Consider the following 21642-nt stretch of genomic DNA (forward strand, 5'->3'; position numbering starts at 1 on the left):
TTGGGAAAGGACAGGGACTTTGAGAGGCTGTATATGAAGGAACCATGAACCAGAGATAGAGACAGCCTGTGATGAAAGTCTAATAAACCTCTTCTGGTTTCTTAGCTGACAAAGACTTTCCTTCAGGAAGCTATAAGTCAACTGTCAATATTACCTCACTTATCTTGAAGGACAAAATTTGAGCAAGCCTCAACTGAACATATGCAGTTAGATGCAAGAGAGAAGTCAACCCTGACTGTGGAGCTGGGCCATTTCCCAGCTTGGACCTACCCAGAGATAGTCATTAGTCTGCTGCTACTCGGATCACATTGGTCCTCCAGGATTGAGGAGCCTGGGAAGATTTGCAGTGCAGTTTAAGATGAGGTTTCTGAAGGCAGGACTTCCACACCTTAGTGACTGCCATTTTTGTGCAGTCTGTAGGTGCCTGTGTAGTGCTGTGTATTCACTGCTGGCACAGAGGTACCAAGATGTGTGTGAGGGGCTGGCAGACTCCAGGGTCAGGGAAAAATGCTCCTTCCTTATCCTGGAGACTGTGGACTCAGAGGAAATCTTTCCTTTCTCTGTGGTGTTAAAACCATATGAAAATGGATCAGCTGTAGTTCCATTCCTGGATCTTGTTGATAACAGTACATTTTGTCAAGACCTATGGTTTGAGAACATTTCAGAGTAATCTTTTCCATCCCCATAACATGGTGTCGTGGGGTCTGGGAGATATGAACATCCATGAGGCCTATGGGAGGAGATAGAAATGAGTGACAGGAGTCCAGGAATGGGCCTCGATGCTGAGCCAGGACAAACCCAGCAGAGAGGAAACATTCCTTCCTGATTTTGGAAAAATCTGTTTCTGACTTAGCTGCCTCCAGAAGGTAAAAGCCCACTTAGTAGAGGAGCCTGACAGCCATGGCACTGTTAGGGCTGGATAAGGTGTCTCCAGTTCTGTGGAAGCAGGATAGGCTCCTGATGATGTCACTGGGTGAAGACATGGCCCCTGCAAACTTTCTGGGTCCCACAGCCACGGAGCTGAAGTGCAGTTTCTTCTATATCCCTTTACCCATCAAAGAGCTAATATTTTTGTTCACTTTCCTCATATAAAGTAAGCTTGTTGTTTTGCTTATTTGTCTTAACTCAAGTTTCTTCTATTCTTACAAAACATTCAATACATTCAATTGCAACTGTTTTACATGCTCTAAAGACGAGAACTACAGAGCTTTGAAAGCCTGTGACGGCAGAATTTGACCTCATTAGGGAGGTTAGGAAAGGAAGTGATGCGTGAGTCGGGTTTTGAAAAATGACTAGGAATGAGCTCTGCAAAGCTGGGGGGCAGAACGTTCAAAAGAAGGACCCAGTGAGCAGAGTGGCTCTGTCAGGCAAGAAGTGTGAGAGCACACTGTGAGCATGAAATGATGAACCGACTTTGATAACACGCGTGAAGGGCTTACAACAGTAACTGCAATTCACTGAATTCTCAGCAAATATTGTGTTGCTATTGTGAGATGTTAACTTCCTTCTCATTTCTCACTGCCTTGGTGTTCATGCTTTATCGACTTTATCAGCTTAGGCTCCACCTAAGATGATTTAGGTTCATCTTCCTTTTAACTTCACCATCAGTCATGACAGAACCGAAAATACAGATTTGCAGTTTTTTTCCAGTACGTTTTGGTAAAATTGCCTAAATATTTTGGGGACACTGCTGCAGTAAACAATGTCCAAACCAAGTGCTATCACATCTCTTCTCTTGTTCCCATTTCCTCTCAAAAGGAAAATCTTTAGTTTTGATTGTGAGTCACAAAGATGAATCCCAGTATTTCTTCTACCTTTGCCCGCTACCTTTGCACTAGTTCACTAAGATCCACAGGTAACATCCAGTAACATTCTTGTTTCATCATACTGACACGGGTTTGGATTTTGACTATCATATCTCCACTATTAGAGCATCACCCCTTCAGTCTTTACGTATTTAACCCACAACACATGTGGGCTCCTGCTCACTTTTGCTCTGTCCTATGTCCCAAAGTAATGTAACAATTATGGATTATCAAACCCTGAAATACTCTTGTCTCATTAGGGGCTCCTTTAAGACAAAGGTAATCATTAAAATTATTAATGAGTGCTCATGTGGGCAGCACATATACTAAAATTGCAACGGTACAGAGAAGATTAGTATGCACAGGGAGGACACACAAAAATTCATGAAGTGTTCCATATTTTTTAACCCAATTACTATAAACATATATATATATCAAAACATCAGATTGTACCCCATTACTTATGTATAATTACAGTGTGTCAATTAAAATTTTTTTAAAATTAGTGACATTTGACCTTTGTCTTTACTATGAAACTAGGCTTACTTCAATAGGAAGAGGTTTTTAAAAATTTATTTATTTATCTATCTATCTATCTATTTATTTATTTATTTTTGCAAGCATCAAGTAGCAGGGTTTTTTTGTTTGTTTGTTTTTATTGAAAAATAATTGATTGTACCTATCTGTGGGGTACAGCATTGAATATCAATACCTGTGTGCAATATGTAATGCTCAAATCGATAATTAGTATTTTCATCATTACACAACGTAATCATTTTTCAAGAAAAAGTAACTGACATTTGACGGCCCATTGCTGAAAAAAGATAAAAGGGGAAAGAGACACTTAAAGACTTGAGAAGATATTTTTCTGACGAATTTTATTTTTATTTTCATTTTTTTAATTTTATTTTGTCGATATACATTGTAGCTGATTATTGCTCCCCATCACCAAGACCTCCCTCCCTTCTCCCTCCCCCCCTCCCCCCCAACAATGTCCTTTCTGTTTGCTTGTCGTATCAACTTCAAATAATTGTGGTTGTTATATCTTCTCCCCCCCCCCCCGGTTTTGTGTGTGTGTGTGTGTGTGTGTGTGTGTGTGTGTGTGAATTTATATATTAATTTTTAGCTCCCACCAATAAGTGAGAACATGTGGTATTTCTCTTTCTGTGCCTGACTTGTTTCACTTAATATAATTCTCTCAAGGTCCATCCATGTTGTTGCAAATGGCAGTATTTCATTCGTTTTTATAGCTGAGTAGTATTCCATTGTGTAGATGTACCACATTTTCCGTATCCACTCATCTGATGATGGGCATTTGGGCTGGTTCCAACTCTTGGCTATTGTAAAGAGTGCTGCGATAAACATTGGGGAACAGGTACACCTTCGACTTGATGATTTCCATTCCTCTGGGTATATTCCCAACAGTGGGATAGCTGGGTCGTATGGTAGATCTATCTGCAATTGTTTGAGGAACCTCCATACCATTTTCCATAGAGGCTGCACCATTTTGCAGTCCCACCAACAGGATATGAGAGTTCCTTTTTTTCCGCAACCTCGCCAGCATTTATCGTTCAGAATCTTTTGGATTTTAGCCATCCTAACTGGGGTTAGATGGTATCTCAATGTGGTTTTGATTTGCATTTCCCGGATGCTGAGTGATGTTGAGCATTTTTTTCATATGTCTGTTGGCCATTTGTATATCTTCCTTAGAGAAATGCCTACTTAGCTCTTTTGCCCATTTTTTAATTGGGTTGCTTGTTTTCTTCTTGTACAGTTGTTTGAGTTCCTTATATATTCTGGATATTAATCCTTTGTCAGATGTATATTTTGCAAATATTTTCTCCCACTCTGTTGGTTGTCTTTTAACTCTGTTAATTGTTTCTTTTGCTGTGCAGAAGCTTTTTAGTTTGATATAATCCCATTTGTTTATTTTCCCTTTGGTTGCCCATGCTTTTGGGGTCGTATTCATGAAGTCTGTGCCCAGTCCTATTTCCTGAAGTGTTTCTCCTATGTTTTCTTTAAGAAGTTTTATTGTTTCAGGGTGTATATTTAAATCCTTAATCCATTTTGAGTTGATTTTAGTATACGGTGAGAGGTATGGATCTAGTTTCATTCTCCTGCATATGGATATCCAGTTATCCCAGCACCATTTGCTGAAGAGGCAGTCCCTTCCCCAGTGAATAGGCTTGGTGCCTTTGTCAAAGATGAGATGGCAGTAAGTGTGTGGGTTGATTTCTGGATTCTCTATTCTATTCCATTGGTCAGTGTGTCTGTTTTTATGCCAGTACCATACTGTTTTGGTTATTATAGCCTTGCAGTATAGCTTAAAGTCAGGTAGTGTTATGCCTCCAGCTTTATTTTTTTTGCTCAGCATTGCTTTGGCTATGCGTGGTCTTTTATTGTTCCATATAAATGTCTGAATAGTTTTTTCCATTTCTGAGAAAAATGTCTTTGGAATTTTGATGGGGATTGCATTGAATTTGTATATCACTTTGGGTAGTATGGACATTTTCACTATGTTGATTCTTCCAATCCAAGAGCATGGAATATCTTTCCACCTTCTTGTATCCTCTCTAATTTCTCTCAGCAGTGGTTTGTAGTTCTCATTATAGAGATTTTTCACCTCCTTGGTTAACTCAATTCCTAAGTATTTTATTTTTTTGGTGGCTATTGGAAATGGGCATGCTTTCTTGATTTCTCCTTCTGCGTGTTCACTATTGGAGAAAAGAAATGCTACTGATTTTTGTGTGTTGATTTTGTATCCTGCTACTGTGCTGAAATCATTTATCAATTCCAAGAGTTTTTTTGTAGAGGTTTTAGGCTGTTCGATATATAGGATCATGTCATCTGCAAACAGGGACAGTTTGACTTCATCTTTTCCGATCTGGATGCCCTTTATTTCCTTCTCTTCTCTGATTGCTCTGGCTAGTACTTCCAACACTATGTTGAATAGGAGTGGTGAGAGTGGGCATCCTTGTTCTGACGAATTTTAAAGAAACAGGAAGGAGGGATGCTCCCAGTTGTTCTAAATGTGAGAAGATTTAAAGATAAGTGATGAGTCGAAGAAAGTCTGCAGCAGTGACTGGATGTAAAGCCTACACCTCACAGCAGAAGTGATTTAAAAAAGAGGGAAGAGCGAAAGGGATAGATCTTGGGTTGGGAGTAGAGGAGTAGAGGTGAGAGAGGCTCAGGTTCTATCACACAAATGGGTAGGTGAAAGCAGAGGTAAACCTCTACCCCTTGTTGCCAGCGCAGGAAGAACTCATGCATGGTGAGTCTTTTACTGATGAAAACACTTTCCCCAAAGGCCACCTTTCTGATGTAGCTAGGGAAGTCTCTGAAGCAGTTGCTAAGAATTTTTAAATGTTATGAATTCCAGATACAGGAATCATCACAGATAATTGCTACATATGTCTCTACACATTTTCATCCTCTGTCACTGAAAACTTCTTGATTCTCAGAACCTTGTAGTCTTTGCAGTGTCTGTGAAGTTTGCAGGAAAAACAGATACCAATAAGGACAAGGGACAAAATACAGTCTCAATATTCAGCCAGGATGGAAAGATCTTGCACCAGAATATGGCAATGCTAAACTGAGTCTTCATATCACAGCATAGGACACACCTATCTTCAGAAGAGGCTGAAGGAAGAAAGGTGTAGACCCTGGTTTCCAAAGAAGGAATTTCCATCTCCTGGTTCAGGGCTCCGGCCCCACGTGGAAGTGGGATTATCTCTGAGGTTTAATCCACCACGCCAAGGTTAGTCTGTGACATCGTGGTTCCTGTTTTTACAGGGTAGAGTTTAACTCCAGAGAATCACAGACACTGAGTGGACAGCATGGGAGTTGAGCTTTTACATAATGACTCACATGTCTGAAACCTACACCAAGTGTCTTTTATGAGCTTTAGTACTGTGTTTACAATGACACTGTACCAGCTTTGGGGAGTTCCAAAGGCCCCCAAATAGAGCATAACTCATCATCCTTGCTGCAAACTCTGCTTTTAGCTTGTAATACCAAAACTAGAATTCTGGACATAAACTTATATTGTTAAATATTACAATAAAATAGAGTTTAAGCCTACCTTAATATATGAGTATTTAAGTTTGTGTTAAAAAATTAAAACAAATATCCACACGCATACACATATATATCCTTCTTTACACGTCCTGTCTCAAAACTCAAACTCCATTAGGGAGAACAGCTTTTATTCCACCTGCAACATTCTCCCATGTATATTTGGGTTTATGGTTCATTTTGCCCGAATTCTTAGTCAATCGATTATTACCATCACATATTAGTATCTGATAATAATTGTTACATTATGTCTCTATACATTTTGGGTTCAGTAAGACACCTTCTCTCATTTTTCAATCTTTTCTTTACCAAACATATTTTCTTTGTTTTAAAGAGACTTGTAGGTAGGAGGTGTGGTGGACTTAAATACACATGCACCAGAAGTCACAAAATATGTTACTTGGAAGAAAATCCTGAAGAACTACTTAAAGACATTTTTGAGTCCACTTTTCTGTTTTTCTCCTTTCCTTCTCCCCCTCTCTCTTCCTTCCCATTCCTCCTTTCTCTATCCTTCCCTCCCTTTCTTTCTTTCTTCTATCATTTCTTCATTAAACAAGATCGATCGTACCTCATGCTAGGGACATAAAATTGGAGGAACATCACTCTTAAACTAAAGAATATCTAGTCTTGGGATGAGCTAGTATAAAAACAATTATGAGAAAACGTAATAACTATTGCAGTTTGGGAATGGTAGAATGTGGAAACTATCCCACAGAAGAGAAGAGGAGTCTTCTCTGTCCACAGGAGTCAGGAAAGCCTTTGTAGATACGCTCGTCTCTGATGTGAGAACTAAAGGATGTGTAAGTGCCAGCCAGGTGGTCAAGAAGTAGCCCATTTCAGGTACAGGAAAGAGCTTTTGCAAAGGTACAACTGTGCAAGTCAGCCTGGCCTATTCGAGGAAATATAAAAAGTTCAGTTGAGCTAGAGTCTAAAGTGCTGGAGAGAATTTGGAAGATTTAGCCAGATTTTTAGGGAACTGTTCGTGCAGGGCTTTGTGTGCCGTGTGGGGACGTTAGACACAATCAGCTGGTGGCAATGTGCATGGTAAAGCAGAAGAAGGATGAGGCTGGTAGACCAAAGAGAACAGCGTTCATTGCAATTGTTTTTTCTAGGTGTGGGGGCTGAGGGCCTGCACTCAAGTAGGAGCAGTGAGGAAGGGAAGGGGTAGCTGAATCGGATGAGTGGATGTGTGTGTTGGAAAGTGCAGTGCTGACAGCCTTCTCTGTGAATTACATTGGTCTAAAGAGAAACCTCCTCCCCACCAAGGGCATCTTCTTCTCAGAGCAACATAGACAGTGACATGGTTGCTCACCTCAGGATGAGTCTAAAGAACCTTTCCAGCTTCAGAGCTCCCTGTGGAGTCAGCTCAGGCCTTTGTTGAGGCCTCAGCACTGCCCGACTTCTCCCCCTGCCCAATCCTGCTTCCTTCCTTCCCATGCACCTGTGTCATTTTCCTGCAACCTCCCTGCACACAAATCTCCCTCACAAAGTATGTTTTCCGAGAACCAACCTGTGACAATGTGGGATACAGAAGTAATAGATTTGAAAACTGATTTAACGTGAGATCTAACAGAAAATAAGAACCTGGAATGGTTGTTCTGATCACTAAGACGGAGATACAGTGTGTGGTCAGAGTGGGTGCCTGTGGGGATGGGGATAGAATAAATTCAGTAATAAATTGTTTGAGGTTGAAATACCTGTGGAACATCCTGCTGGAAGTGTTCAGTAGATATATGAATTTGCCAGGCAGGAACTTAAGCAGTTGTCATGACTATGGATGGGAAGGTTAAGGAAAAATATTCATACTGAGAAAAAAGGAGGGCAGAAGGAAAAATCTAAGGGAAATCTACTAGAAACATCCAGGACACAATTAAATGGAATTGTTAATAGCTTATGAGAGAAAAAATATTAAACAGTAAAACTATTGAAGTGTGCCTAGGAACAGGGGACAAAACTCTAGAGAAAACTGTTTTTCAAAAGGAAATCAGATGAGATAGAGCCCATAAAGGAGAGTGAAAAAAAATGTGACATTCTTTTCAGATAAGAACAGGTAGAAAATGAAACAAAGTTTTATTTCTGAACAGTCACCAAGTCCTGTGGATTCTTTTACTAAAATAATTGAGGCTTATGGGGCAAAAGTAGACAAAGCACATGAGGAAGGCTTCGACTTGATTCTCAGGAAAACTTCCACACCATGCTCTGGCAGTCCTAGATTAAGTATTTTTGTGCCTGAACCTTACTGGCTCCAAGGAGGGTCTCCACTGCAGGGGAACCGGAGGATTGTTCCAGTGTCTGGGAAGAAAGGAGCATCTCCAGGCTCCTAGCTTTGGCCCCGCGTTGGGGAGAAATAATTATTTTGAAGTTTAATACATCCAGATAATATTGCAAGTCTAGTGGTAAAGGGCCACAAAAAATGTTCGCATTGTGTAATGATAAAATAATAAATAAATAAACTCACAGTAATCTCAGCAGAGATCAAAGTGTGGGGCAGTAGATGAAAAATTACTTTTATAGACCACAGTCTCTCATACTTGAACTTCACCTTGGAGTTACATTTACTTAGAGTGATGTTTTAGAAAACAAGATAGTTTGTTCTTACTATAAAGACAAGCAAGTATAAAGCTGGTGGACTTGAGCTCAGAGGAAATGGAACTGAGAAAGGGCAGACAGGATAAAGGGACTGTCTGTAGGAACAGAATGGAACAGGGGTGTTGCAAGGTGGGTGGAGACAGCAGCAGAAGAACCACTAAAAGCCACATCCTATTTGAGCTCCTAAGAAATACTTTTGTTGAAAATCATGAGCCATTGTCAAATGCTTAGGTTTGTTCTCTTGGAAGGTCACTGTTGGCCTAACTCACTAGAGTAGACAAAGAGAACAGGCAGGGGAGATAGATTCAGTGTAGCCTGTGCTTCCAGAGTCATCATACGGCCTGGGCACATTGGCCCAAAGTGGCCATTAGCTCAAACTGAGGCTCGCACTGCATGAGGCCACTCAGAGCTCTAAGTATCACACACCCCACATCCAGGAAGGCTTCTGTCACCCACACGCCTGTCTTTCTGTGTAGAGAGCAGGTGGCCAAGAAGCACTGTGTGACTCACTGCTGGCACAGAAATAAAGAGCTGTCTGGTTGGGGGTGGCAACCTTCAGGGACAGAGAGAATTTAGGCTGCTCCTTTCGAGAGACACTGTACCCATTGGAGACCTCCCCTTCGTAAATGTCATTGACATCAAGGGAGTAGTAGATCAGCCGTAGCCCCAGTCCTGGGTCTTGTCGATACCAGTACATCGCATTGTGACCCATAGTCTGAGAACATTCCAGTATATTACTCTTTCCCATTTTTGTGATTATATTCCTTGGCATCTGGATAATACCAGCATCCATGGGCCCTGTGGGGAAATAAGACAGAAACTAGAGACAGAGCCTAGGAAGGGTCCTCTTGCTGGAGCCTCAAAGGCTTGAGCCAGGACCTGAAAGTTTAAGGTAGGAATTTCCCCATCTATTTCCCAAACTCACCTGATGCCAGAAGACAAAAGGCCACACAGCAGAGGAACATGGAGCTCATGGCAGGGAGAGGCAGGACGGATGTGTTACAGTTCTGAGTGTTGGGAGAAGCAGGGCATGGAAATAGGAAACTGGAAGGATCCGTCAGCGAGGTACTTTCCTTCCCAAATTCCGGGACTTAGAGAAAGACGCAGCCACGCCTCTTCCCTGCAAGACCCCACCTTCTATGCTCCTTTATGACGCCGGCAGGGGGCGCTCTGCTTACCTGTCGTATATCCTGTCAGCAGGAGCTCAAACTTCCCCTTCTTTCCCCGGTTCTTCACTGACAACTGCCAGAGTTTTCTGCTCCCTCTTTCCTAGTGTATCTATCTCAGTTGTTCAAGAAAGCTTCCTCCTCCTGATAAAATAGGTTATGGGGAAAATTCAGAACCTTTTCAAATAAAGGGACTATCTGTTCGCACTGGAATGCTGTATAACATCTCTCTTTTCTGCATTTATTCATTTATTCTGATTTAGGTCTAGGTAAACTATGCCATTTGAACATATTCTCTAAAGTCTGAGGTTTTTATTCGTTTGTTTTAAGAAGGGGAAAAATACTAACTTTGTTCCAAATTGCTCCTGTTCTTCAATAGCTCCTGCTTTTCTAGTTGTTTTCTGGGTGCAGATCTTTACTGAAAATATTGGCTCATTACAGGAAAGTATTCACTTAATGTGGGGTATGCATGTCTCACATTTTGAATTCGTTAAAGAGGTCATTTTATCATAACATAATTTGTTCCTGATTTTAAGAGCCAAGTGTTCAATATTTCACTTCAGTGTATTACAAGCACAGCTCCAGCGGTCATGCAAAACCGCGTGCTTGTCCTGGCTCGCCCTCATCCATGAATACACTGTGCATCCTACGCTAATCAATCTTGCTGCCTATCAAATTGGTAAAATCTTCTTTTTTAATATTTTTAATTTTTATTCTGAGAATGTCAAACATATGCAAAGTAGATGTAATACAATAATGGGCCTCCATGTCCCCACGTTGCCCACTATCAATAATTGCCAACTCATGGCCTCTCTTGTCAACATACTTCCCACCTACTTCTCTCTCTCCTGTCATATTTTGAATAGTTGCTGCTTTATTTAGGAGTACCCAAGCACAGTGTACAGTCACTGCACACATTCCATATGACATAGTCCAGCGACCTCTCCATCCTTTTTTTTTTTTTTTTGGTTAGAGTTCTCTTTTAATAATACCAACAGAAACGTGGATTTATTCCAGTCAATTGCTTATCTCGGGGCTCAGTTAGTACCAAAAGGATGATGATAATGAAAACTGTCACTATGAGATTGTCTTTAATGTGAAAAACATCATTGCCCTTCTTTGTAATTCTTAAGGTCAGCATTGTTTTGCTGCCCCCCTGCTGTGAGCAGCAATTTGAGTGGAACTGAGATTTGGAAGCTAAATATAAACTATTCTTGGGGGGACACATCAGTTGAGAGAACGGAGGGTTCAGGTCCAGTGGTTGAAAGGTCGTTTTCCCGCCCATTCCAGGCAGAGATTTGAAGATGCACAGCAAGGAAAGAAGAAGAAGTAATTGTTCTGGGAGCAGAGTCTATGCCCCAAAGGAGCAAGAGATTATCGGAGGAATAAATGGAGGAGACTCCTAATTGGGTGGGGATGGAATTGAAAAAGACACCCCAATTTCTGGACAGCTGAGAGGGTTTTTAATGGCAGGGGCAGTATGTCCTCTACTGTGGGCTGGCTCATACGACCCTCAAATCATATTTATGATCCACTTTCCACCTGACCTTTCCTTTACAACAGGCAGACCACAGACTTCTCAGTCTTACATGCCACGTTCAGCTGCGTGCTGTGTGTATGGATGTGGCCCTGAGGACTGCTGAATGCTCTCGTTGCCTTACTGACCTGTGTACCGCACATCCTCTGACACAAAGGGTGCCAAAGGAGAAACAATTATTTTTTTACTACTGGTTAGTGCTTTCTGTGTCCTAAGAAAATTCTGCCTTTCCTCAACTCACAAAAATATTTTTCTATGTTTTCTTCTAGAAAATTAATTTCAGTTTCTGCAATTAGGTCTATGATACATCTCAAATTGATTTTCATCTATGGTGTTAGGTAATACTAAAGGTTTATTTATTTTCCATGTGATTACCCAATTTTCCCAAAATCATTTGTTGAGGGAGTTGACATCTTAATGCTTTAAAACTTCCTATCCATAAACATGATGTATTTTTGTGATGTTTTGTAGTTTTTCATTGGACATCTTTTGCTGAATTAATTCCAAAGTGATTTGGTATTGAAATTATTGTTAATGGCATTTTCAGAAGTTTCTTTTCCAATTGTTTGCAAGTAGTGAGAAGGAAACACATGATTTTTTTTGTTTTTATATTGACATTGTATCCTGTGATCTTGCTAAATTCGCTAATTATTTCTAGTTTGGGTCCATTGATGTCTTGGGGTTTTCTATATAAAAAACTATGTAATCTGAAAGTAGTGATACTTTTACTTCTTCTTTTTCAGTATTTAAAATTTGTATTTTATTTTTGTTGCCTTATCGCACTGGTTAAGATCTCCAATGTAATGTTGAATAAAAGTAGTGAGAAAACATTATACCTTGTACCTTATTATAGGAGAAAAGTGCTCAACATTCAATATTAAATAGGATGTTAGTGGTAAATTGTTCATTGATAATTTTCAACAGATTAAGAAAGTTCTCTTCCGTTACCAGTTTGCTGAGAGTGTTTATTTTGAATGAGTACTGAATTTTGTCAAATGTTTTCTCTATATCTATTAAAATAGTCAAAGGATTACTCTCTAATATTCTGCTGATATGGTAAAGTACATTGACTTATGAATGTTAAACCATTGTTTTTCCTGCAATAAATTCACTTGGTCATGTTGTATTATCTTTATGCACACACCTATGTGTAGAGACATATACATATGCATACAAATATATACATGTACACATACATATTTGCACTTGATTTGGTAATATGTTGTGAAGAATACTTTTTCAACCATGGTCATAAAAGATGTTGTTCTGTAATAACTTTGTCCGATTTTAGCATTACGGTTTTGCTGGCTTCATATAATGTTTTGTGAAGTATTTCCCGCTCTTCTGTTTTCTGAAAAAGTTTGTGTAAGGTGGGTATTCTTTTTTTCTTAAATGTTTTATAGAATTTATCATGAAAGAAATCTGGGTTTGTGGTTTCCTTTGAGAGGATGTTTTTGATAAATAATTCAATTTTCTTCATGTCAGATTCCTCACGTTTTTTATTTTGTCTTGAATCTGTTTGGTCATTTCAAATAATTTTATTACATCTAGGTTGTAGAATTTATTGGCATATACTTATTTATAATATTCTATCATAATTTTAATGTCTGTTGTACCCGTAGAGATATTCATTCTTTCATTGGTGATATGGTAATTTGTGTCTTTTCCCTTTATGTTTTAATTGCTATGAGTTAATCAATTTTGTCAATTGACCAAATTATGACCATATTTTCCTCTAAGTCCATGAACATGTCTTTACAATAGCTGCTTTAAAATCCTCATCTAAATCTTCCAACATCTGTGTTATTTCAGGATTGGTTTCTATTGCCTGGTTTTTTTTGTTGTTTTTTTGTTTTGTTTTGTTTGTTTTGTTTCTTACTGTATATGGGTCATATTTTCCCATTTCTTCCTGTGTTTAATACTTTTTCATTACAAGATTGAAATTGTGGGTGCTACATTGTTGAGAGTCTAGATTTCATTTTTGCCTTTATTTAGAGAGTGCTGAGATATTTTTCTCTAAAAGGCAGCCAGTTTATTTTGAGATCAGGTCGATCCTTCTGAGTCTTGTTGAGCTTTCTGAGGGCGGTTCTAGAGCGTCTCTTCCTCTGGAATCTTGGTAGTTCTTCTCCTGAAGTGTGACCCCTCTGTGGTGCCAGCTATGTTCCCAGGAAATTTAGGGCGGTCCCACCACTCTAGCTGGTCAGAATTAATCTCTCCTCAGACTGTGTGACCACAAGAATCTCCATTCCTCTCACAGTTACCCAGCAACTGCTCCCTGCCAGGCCTTACTTATGGAGGCTTTCTCTGTGCATCTGCTGCTTAGTATTTGACCAGGAACTTAAGTGGACCCCATGCAGTATTTGGAGGTCTTATTCTACACAGCTTTCTTCTCTGTAGTACCTTCCCCCTACAAACATCAGTCACCTCCACAGCCCTGAACTCGATCACCTCGGCCTCCCTACTCTGCAAGACCACTGTGCCCCGCTCAGGCTCCGTATCCTTGTGCTGCAGCCTGAAAATTGCATCCAGACAAAGCCGTGAGGCAAGAGTGAAATTCCCCTTCTATGTCTCCACCTTCCCAGTGATGGTGACCCTGTGCTGCCTGTCATCTAATGTCCGAAAATAGTTCCCTTAAAACTTTTGTCAAATTTTATAGCGGCTTATGAAAATAGGACAAATACGGTAACAACTACTCAACTTAACCTAAAGTCAAATTCTCAAGAATAAGTATTTTTAAAGTTCTTGATCCATATTGTCCAACTGACACTATTCTAAGTAGTTTATGAGAGTAACCCTCTGACTAGGTCCTTGATCAAACTGGGCAACGTTGCTCATTTTTAAGTGTTCTCAAACACTTTTTCACTGATATTATTTCTTTCCACACTCATATGAATTTTTTTTTTATATTCATATTTTCTCATTCACTATTATGTGGGATTGTAGACTTATGCAGTGATTCTGAAGATTCCTCCGGTGGTATTTAGATATATAAAGTAAACTGTACATAGTATTCCATGTCTCAGCAGTCATGATTCTGGGTACACAATTCCATAAAGCAATCCTACAGGTCTATGAAGGAATATGTACAAGAATTTTCAATGCTGGCAGGAATTGGAGAAAAATTGTTGTCTATTCCTGCAGAAGTGGACCTGGAACATTAGGTATCATTTAGAAGCAACAGACAGCGTGTACCTATAGAGAAATGGAGCATTTCACTCACTTTGAGCTGAGTGGAAAAATATAAGACAGAATTACATCCATAATGAAATAACATGTACGTGATTTTAAATATATACATACATGGCTAGAGTTGAGTGCTCCATGAGAAACTTCCTGGCTGGATCATGACTATCTATTTTTCTCCTGGGATTTTAAACCCAGGCTTGGAAAGAGCTGAGCTAATCTTTATCACTGTGGTGGAATGATGCCAACTGAATTTGTCACCTTTACTGGTCATCTTGTTCTCACCATGAGGACTGGACAAAAAGAGAAGGATGCTGTACAGGGAGAAAAAAGCAGCATGAGGCAAACAAAATAGAAGAGAAAAAATGAGAGCTTGAAATGCAGCCATTCCAGACCTTGGCCTAAGGAGTGCTTTTTCAGAATTGTCTGTTCATCATTTCTTGACTTTTGCCAGATACCATTTAGCCTTGTAGTGTAGTAAATTTCACTGTGACTTAAGCTAGCTCCAGTCAATTTCTGTTACTTCCTTCCAACCTAATACATCACCTGCTTCCTGAGTTAGATCGATGGTGAGTTTGTGCACTAAGAGCAACTAACATTTCAGTGCTGTGGATTCACTGCTGGCACAGAAATACAGTGCCGAGTCTTCAGGTGCAGAAGACAGGATTTCCAGGGTGCAGGGTGAGTTTTGAAGGCATTCAGCTGAGAATCGCTTCTTGTGTGTCTCTATTTGATCAAGAACTTGATTATTCTGAAGGGAAACTAAATACTTTAACTCTTTATTCTGGCTCTGCTGATACCAGAAAACAAAAGTATGTCCTTTTTCGGGGATACACTCCATCTTTGCTTTCTGTTCTTTCTTTTTCACCAGATGTCCTGGAGTCTGGATAACTTTGGCATCCAAAAAGCCTGAAAGAGAAGAAAACAGAAGCTATAGGCAGAGCTCAGGAGATACCCTGACAAGGGAAAAGGCTTGGATCTGTGGGTTGGCAAGCCCAGGACAAAGATTTTTCTTTTGTGCAGGACACACCTGCTCCCAGGAGACAAAGGGCCACATAGCGGAGGAGCCTTGTGCCCATGGTTGTGTCAAAGTAGCAAAGGGATGAGGTTTTCTCACTGCCCATCAGCAAACTTCTTGTGACGTGGTCCCTTTACTGTCTCACAATCGTCATGTTACTGTTTTGTGTTACTCAGCAACAACACTCCATGGTGTCAGAAGCAAAGCTTTGATCCTAACTCAGTAAATATAACCAATTTATTAATGTGTAGGTGATTTATTATAAATAAATTCTATATGTTAACCTTTCTAAGATATATAAATAGAGGTAGGGATATGGATTTGGTAAGGACATAAATACAGATATATAAATGTAACTCACTGTATATAACTGATCTCCATGCCATACGAGCTTTACTATTGTGGTTTTACAATAACTCTTGACAGTGGTAGATGGAATCCCTCCACTTGGGTTTTCTACTTCAAGAGTGTCTTAGCTGTTCTTCACCCTCTGCAGTTTCATGTAAAGTTTAGGTTTAGCTAATCAAGTTCTGTCAGAAGCCAATTGGAATTTTGATTGAATTACATTCAATGTACAAAGCAGTTTGAGAAATCAGACATTTTTAAAACACAGACTCTATCCAACCTATAAAGATAAGAGATCTTTTTATTAATGGCAATCCATATCCTTTACAATTCTTTTTTCCCATGGAGGATTTTCACTCATTTCATTCAATTTATCCCTAGGTCATGTATATTTGGTATCTCTGTTTAATTTAAGTTCTGTATCTGTTACTGGTATATAGTTGTTCAAGTCTGGAATATCAAAGTTCTGTATACACTTCAATCTCATGAGATGCATCTGGTTGGGGAAGATGCTGATATGTTTAATCACTTTGCCTTTCCCACACCTTTCATCTCGTCCACATCCTCAGGTTCCTCCTCTGGCGTCAGCCACTGGATGGCTGACTCTCACAACCTCATTCATGGAGGCTTTCCATTTCCAGCTTTGGTGGTTCCTTGGAATCTTAGCTATTCCTCATGTCTTTCTAAAGATGTCCAGAAGAAACTATTATGCAAAGGGTCCTACTCATGGGAATGAACTAACATATGACCCTGCCCCTATTTCTACCTGTTACCCAAGAACTGTTTGTGCTTTCTTCTGCTGTGGTTACCATTTATTTGGGATTTCTCATTTTTGTAAAAATGTTTAATATTAGACAAACCAAAACTCTCTTTCCTTTCTCCCTTATTTTGATGTCCCATACTTTGATCCCTTCCCACTCCCAGCTTTCGTTTTTCTCCCTAAAAAAACAGAATACCACCAACTGTAATTCCAAGCATTTTCTCTTGGTAGTTCACTAGCAGAACACAGGTACAAAGCTCTGTGGCTGGTGCGGGCACACTTCACAGTAAGAAGAAACAGACCCTTCTCTTCTCAAGAAAAACCATAACCTTCAGTTACAATTTTGCAGGTGAGGAGACTAAGGCTAAGAGAGACCAAGCACTTACAGCCTCTCTTCTGACAATAGAAGCCCTTTACATTCCTTATAATGGACAAGTGCCCTCATTGTGAGAATTAATTTCTCATTTTCTGGTGAGAGGCACACTCAGGATGCTGTGTGCCTGTGAACTAGCTGTGATGAGAGCCAAGGAAACAAATATCTGCAGTTCTCAGGTCTGTTAGAAGTCTGTGTACTGCATCATTTCCCATCAGGATTGTTAAGATGGGGAAGCCCCAAACACAAGAAGGGGTTCAGGTGTTTAGTTGTAAAAAATAAATCCAGTTCTCTGCACCTGCGTCCTCTATTTTTATAATAAGTAATTAATACAGCAGAGATGGAGTGGGGGCACTCCTGTAATTTTAGTAATAGCTAAGGGTCCACTTCTCTCCCCTAGTGGCAGTGGATTAGAGCAGGGATGTGGGAGATGTGTGTGCTGGAGTTCTGGCTCTGTCATTTAGCAGTTGTCCAACTTTGGCAAAGTTACCGAACCTCTCTTGGATCTGATTTCTCATCTGTCAAGTGGAGGTCATGAGTATATACCACAAAGCTTGTTGTGAACATTGTATAAAAAAAGCATTTAAACAGCTCTTTACACATAATAAATACCATATTTGTATTTGCTATCATTATTTCCTGGACCTGGTGTTCTAATCTGCAAGGAGTTAGAAAGTTGATACTATATCAAAAAATTAGACATTTACTGATACAGGGTTGGAACAGCTGACTAAAATATCGTTTCCCAGCATTGAGTTGAAATAGGCACAAAAGTAAGTTCATTGCACAACATAGGTTCTTCTCAAGCGTCTTAGATAAATAAAAATGGGATCATAGATTGAGTATTATTTATGAATCCTGTTATTTTTGTAAGAAAATGTTGTTGCGGTTGTTTTATATCTTAGGTCATGTGTCATAAAAGATACTTTCACGATGTAACTTTTAGTTCAATCTGGTGGCTTAGAGGCTGTTGCTGCCCCCTGCTGGACGAAAGAGAGAAGGCGGGGAGTGGGGAGTGAGAGGACGACAGGGAGGGAGAGAGATGGAGGGAGTGACAGGGAGGGAGAGACAGGGAGAGACAGGGGAGAGGGAGAGAGACAAGGAGAGAGAGGAAGGGAGGGAAAGGAAATGAGGTAATGATTTAGAGTGAGAATCATCAAGACGTGCAGCAGTGTGGGTGAGACTCTAAGAACACTTGCTACACTTCCCATGCTTGGATCAAGGCTCAGATTCCCCATCACACCTGCACAGATATCTCATCCCTCATACAGCAGCTCTTCCCCTTGTACTGTGGACCCCTTTGTCAGTCTGGTAAATCCTAAGCACCCCTTCTCAGAATCATATTTTAGATTCATACACTAGAAGACAGAATTCAAAAGGGAACCAATTGTTTTGAAATGCTGATATCAAATTTTTTAAAAATTTATGATGTATTACTATATGTACATCTTTAAAGTTAATTAAATAAAATATATCCCAGTGATCCTGAAAACTACAATTACTTCCAAGGAATGACAAAAGTAAATGACATTTACTCCACATAATATAAGATGAAAATATCTGACTTTCATGTCAACTGTGTATATGCAAGAAATATGCAAATATCTGTGATTTCCATTATTGACTTTGTCACAGATATTACTAAAGTTTCTAGAGTTCATTCACTATATTTGTCATAGAAGGAAATGCTTTATTTTAGATAGAGATTTGTGAAAATGAAGATATATTTTCCTATTCAAATCCACGGATTCCCTGAATTTTATCTATGCATCTCTTGGGGGTCCATGGATCCCAGGTTAAAAGTTTCTGCATTAGAAGAGAATACGCTTTATGCTGGAATCCATGGGCAGAGGATTTTAGGGAGATCCTATAGCCTCATAAATACTTTGCCTACATGTGCAATCTCAGATTTGTCAAAGATGTTGAAAGGAAAAAAAATTACACTACTTTTTCTAAACTAACTTACAGACTTAAATTATGAAAGGTATTTATCACTATCATATTCCAGTCCTGGGAACACAATACAATTTTCTCTCTTCTCTACACTATCTTCATTATTAGTTACATTTTTTTAAGTCCATGTCATCATCATTATCATCATCATGTATATATGTGAATCCTGAGGGGCATTTTTGGAATGGAAAATGAGAGAGACACTGTATGACAGTATATACTCTCTTGCACGAAATATTGAAGCTTCGTGCTAAGAAATACTGTAATCAAATAGTATCTCTGGAATTTAATCTTATAAATTGTCCACATATTACTTTAAAATAATCTCCTACAATAGCATGTATTACTAATTCTGAGACACCTTAGGTTCCATAATGGTAATATACACACCGTTCTTACTGGCAGAATTTTAGACAATTCTATCGCATTCAAGATCCTTGTTGTACACATTAAGTAAGTAGTGTCATATTTCAGAGACAATTCAAAGGAGTAAATTATAAAACAGTTATATTGCTATTCACCTTTTTCTATACTGCAACAGATTATAATTGGCTCTTGTTTCTTTCCTCTAAGTGTTTAAGTCTCCATCTGAATGCTTATATATTTTTAAATCAATGAACTGTATTCTCTAGAGCACTTCTAAGTTTACAGCAAAATTGAGTGGAAACTAGACTCCCCATATGCCTCCAGTTTCCCACACAAAATCTCCACCTATATTGACATCTTGTGCTGAAGGACTGTAGTTCTGAAAAGTGTGGCCCATGAGAGGAACAAGAATTGAATTCACAGACTTGACCCGCATAGCTGCAACACCCAAATTCTTCACTTTATACCAGGTGCAGAACTGTAAAATACTCTCTTAAATTATTCTTAACTTTTGGGTTTAATTCTCGGGTCTTAACTCTCTTTCATAAGTAAAAAGTGCACCATCATAAAGTGTGCCTTGCAGAGGTTTCACAACTTTTCTGATATGTTTGAATGAGTCTATTGTACCCTAAAGCAGAGCAGTGCCAGCACTTAGCTGGTTTATGTGCAAATGAGGCTGACACTGTGAGCTCACATGTGGTTACTGGTGAACACCGACTTCTGGAGAAGGTATTTCCATGTAATATGCTCAGATAGAGATGCCAAGTGAGAAATAATAAAGACTGAATTGAATTAGGCCGATGTGCTGTCTTGGCAGACAAAAGTTTAATAAATAAATTTATTAGTAGTATTAAATAAGTACATTCATAATAATCTAATTAAAATACATTTAAGGAAAAAACCTAAGACAAATCTAACAAAATATGTGCAAGACCTGTATAATAAATACTGCGAAGCAATGTTGAGAGATATTGACAAAGACCTCAAAAAAGACATGGGAGCACTTTTTGGGATGCTGGAAATGTTTTGTATCCTGACAGTTGTGGGTGTAAATTGTCAAAATTTGTTGAAATGTACACTTAAAACGAGGTGCATTATATTGCATGCATCTTATGCCTCAATAAAGTTGTTTTTAAAAATTGCATGCCTGTAGTATTCCAGAGGGCAGGAGCGGCTGAGAGTTCCTGCTAAGTTTCTATGGTAGGTACAGCTGCAAGAAGCAGTCAAAAAATCATTGAAGAGACTCCAGATCCTGTTCCAGGAAATGGTCTGGGTAGACGATTGGGATCCATGGGATACAAACAGTTGAACTATCATCTTTCTTCCTGAAGAAACAGCTCTAACATGTGAAAAGCCCAGCATTACATAATTTTTTATAAATATTGTTAGAAATCCATAAAGATCATTAAAAAAGAGAGAGACTGAAGGTATCCTTATGTATCTTGCCTAATATCCCCCACACTGGGGATTCTGAGCCCCCTTTTGGCTTTCCATAGCCTCCCCTGGGTCTCTGTCCCCGCCAGCTGTTTTAAACACCATTTTCCCTCACCTAGAGCTGACATTTACAAATTATTCCTTCTGGTTTATTCTCTTTCAAGCTGGGTTTCTGTTAGTTTCTACCAACCTAATACACCACTTGTTTCCTGAGCTGGGTCCACAATGGGTTTGTGTTCTGAGAAAAGCTGACATTCATTGCTGTGGATTGGCTGCTGGCACAGAAATACAGTGCCGAGTCCTCTAGCTCAGTGGGCTGGATCTCCATGCTACAGGGTGCGTTTGGGGGGCATTGGGCTGAAAATCGCTCATCGATCATATCTGTTTTCTCAATAACTTTTTCATTCTGCAAGTAAACCAAAAACTTGAGCTCTTCTTCCAGTTTCTTAAGATACCAATAAACATGAGCATGTCCTTTTATCGGGAAACAATCTATCATTGCTTTCTGTTCTTTCCCTCTGACCAGATGTCTAGGACTCTGGGTGACCTCAGTGTCCAGGGAGCCTGTGGAGGAAGCAGACAGAAGCAGGAATAAAAACCCAGGAGGGTGCCTGATATTGCAGTCCCAGGAGAAAGTCGTGGAACCAGAATCCAACCAGTTCAGAACGGGGACTCACCTGCTCCCCAGAATAAAAAGGCCACACAGCAGAGAAGTCCGAAGTGCATGGTTGGCCCAGGGAGAAAGCAGTGGCAGGTGGCCTTTCTGTATGGCTTCCTCATCCCCCATCAGTAACCTCTTTGTAATGTGATCACTTCCACTTCCCGTAGCCTTCAGAGGTGCCATGCACAGGGGACAGAAACATTTCATGGATGGGGGAGGACAGGCTTTGTGTTAGCTGATGAAAACAACTAGTGTGAGTTTCAGGCTTTTTTCTTTTCCTGTGACTCACACTTTCCCCATGTTTTTAAAAAATAAAATTACTTTTTCACTTTATTTATTTACTGTATTTGTTTAAACTTGTAATTCACCTCATCCTCT

The 21642-nt window shown here is 39.6% G+C and overlaps 1 non-coding gene and 1 gene segment (V, D, J or C); one reads left to right on the top strand and one right to left on the bottom strand.

The window, feature by feature from the left end:
• LOC134379663 (T cell receptor beta constant 1-like) overlaps window positions 1–21642 on the bottom strand; it is a 176024-nt gene that overhangs the window by 79649 nt on the left and 74733 nt on the right.
• On the top strand, window positions 2108–2209 carry LOC134381374 (U6 spliceosomal RNA). Its single transcript, XR_010023971.1, has one exon. It is a non-coding gene; the product is annotated as a U6 spliceosomal RNA (small nuclear RNA).

The sequence above is a fragment of the Cynocephalus volans genome, chromosome 6 (assembly GCF_027409185.1).
Source record: "Cynocephalus volans isolate mCynVol1 chromosome 6, mCynVol1.pri, whole genome shotgun sequence".
Taxonomy (NCBI): domain Eukaryota; kingdom Metazoa; phylum Chordata; class Mammalia; order Dermoptera; family Cynocephalidae; genus Cynocephalus; species Cynocephalus volans.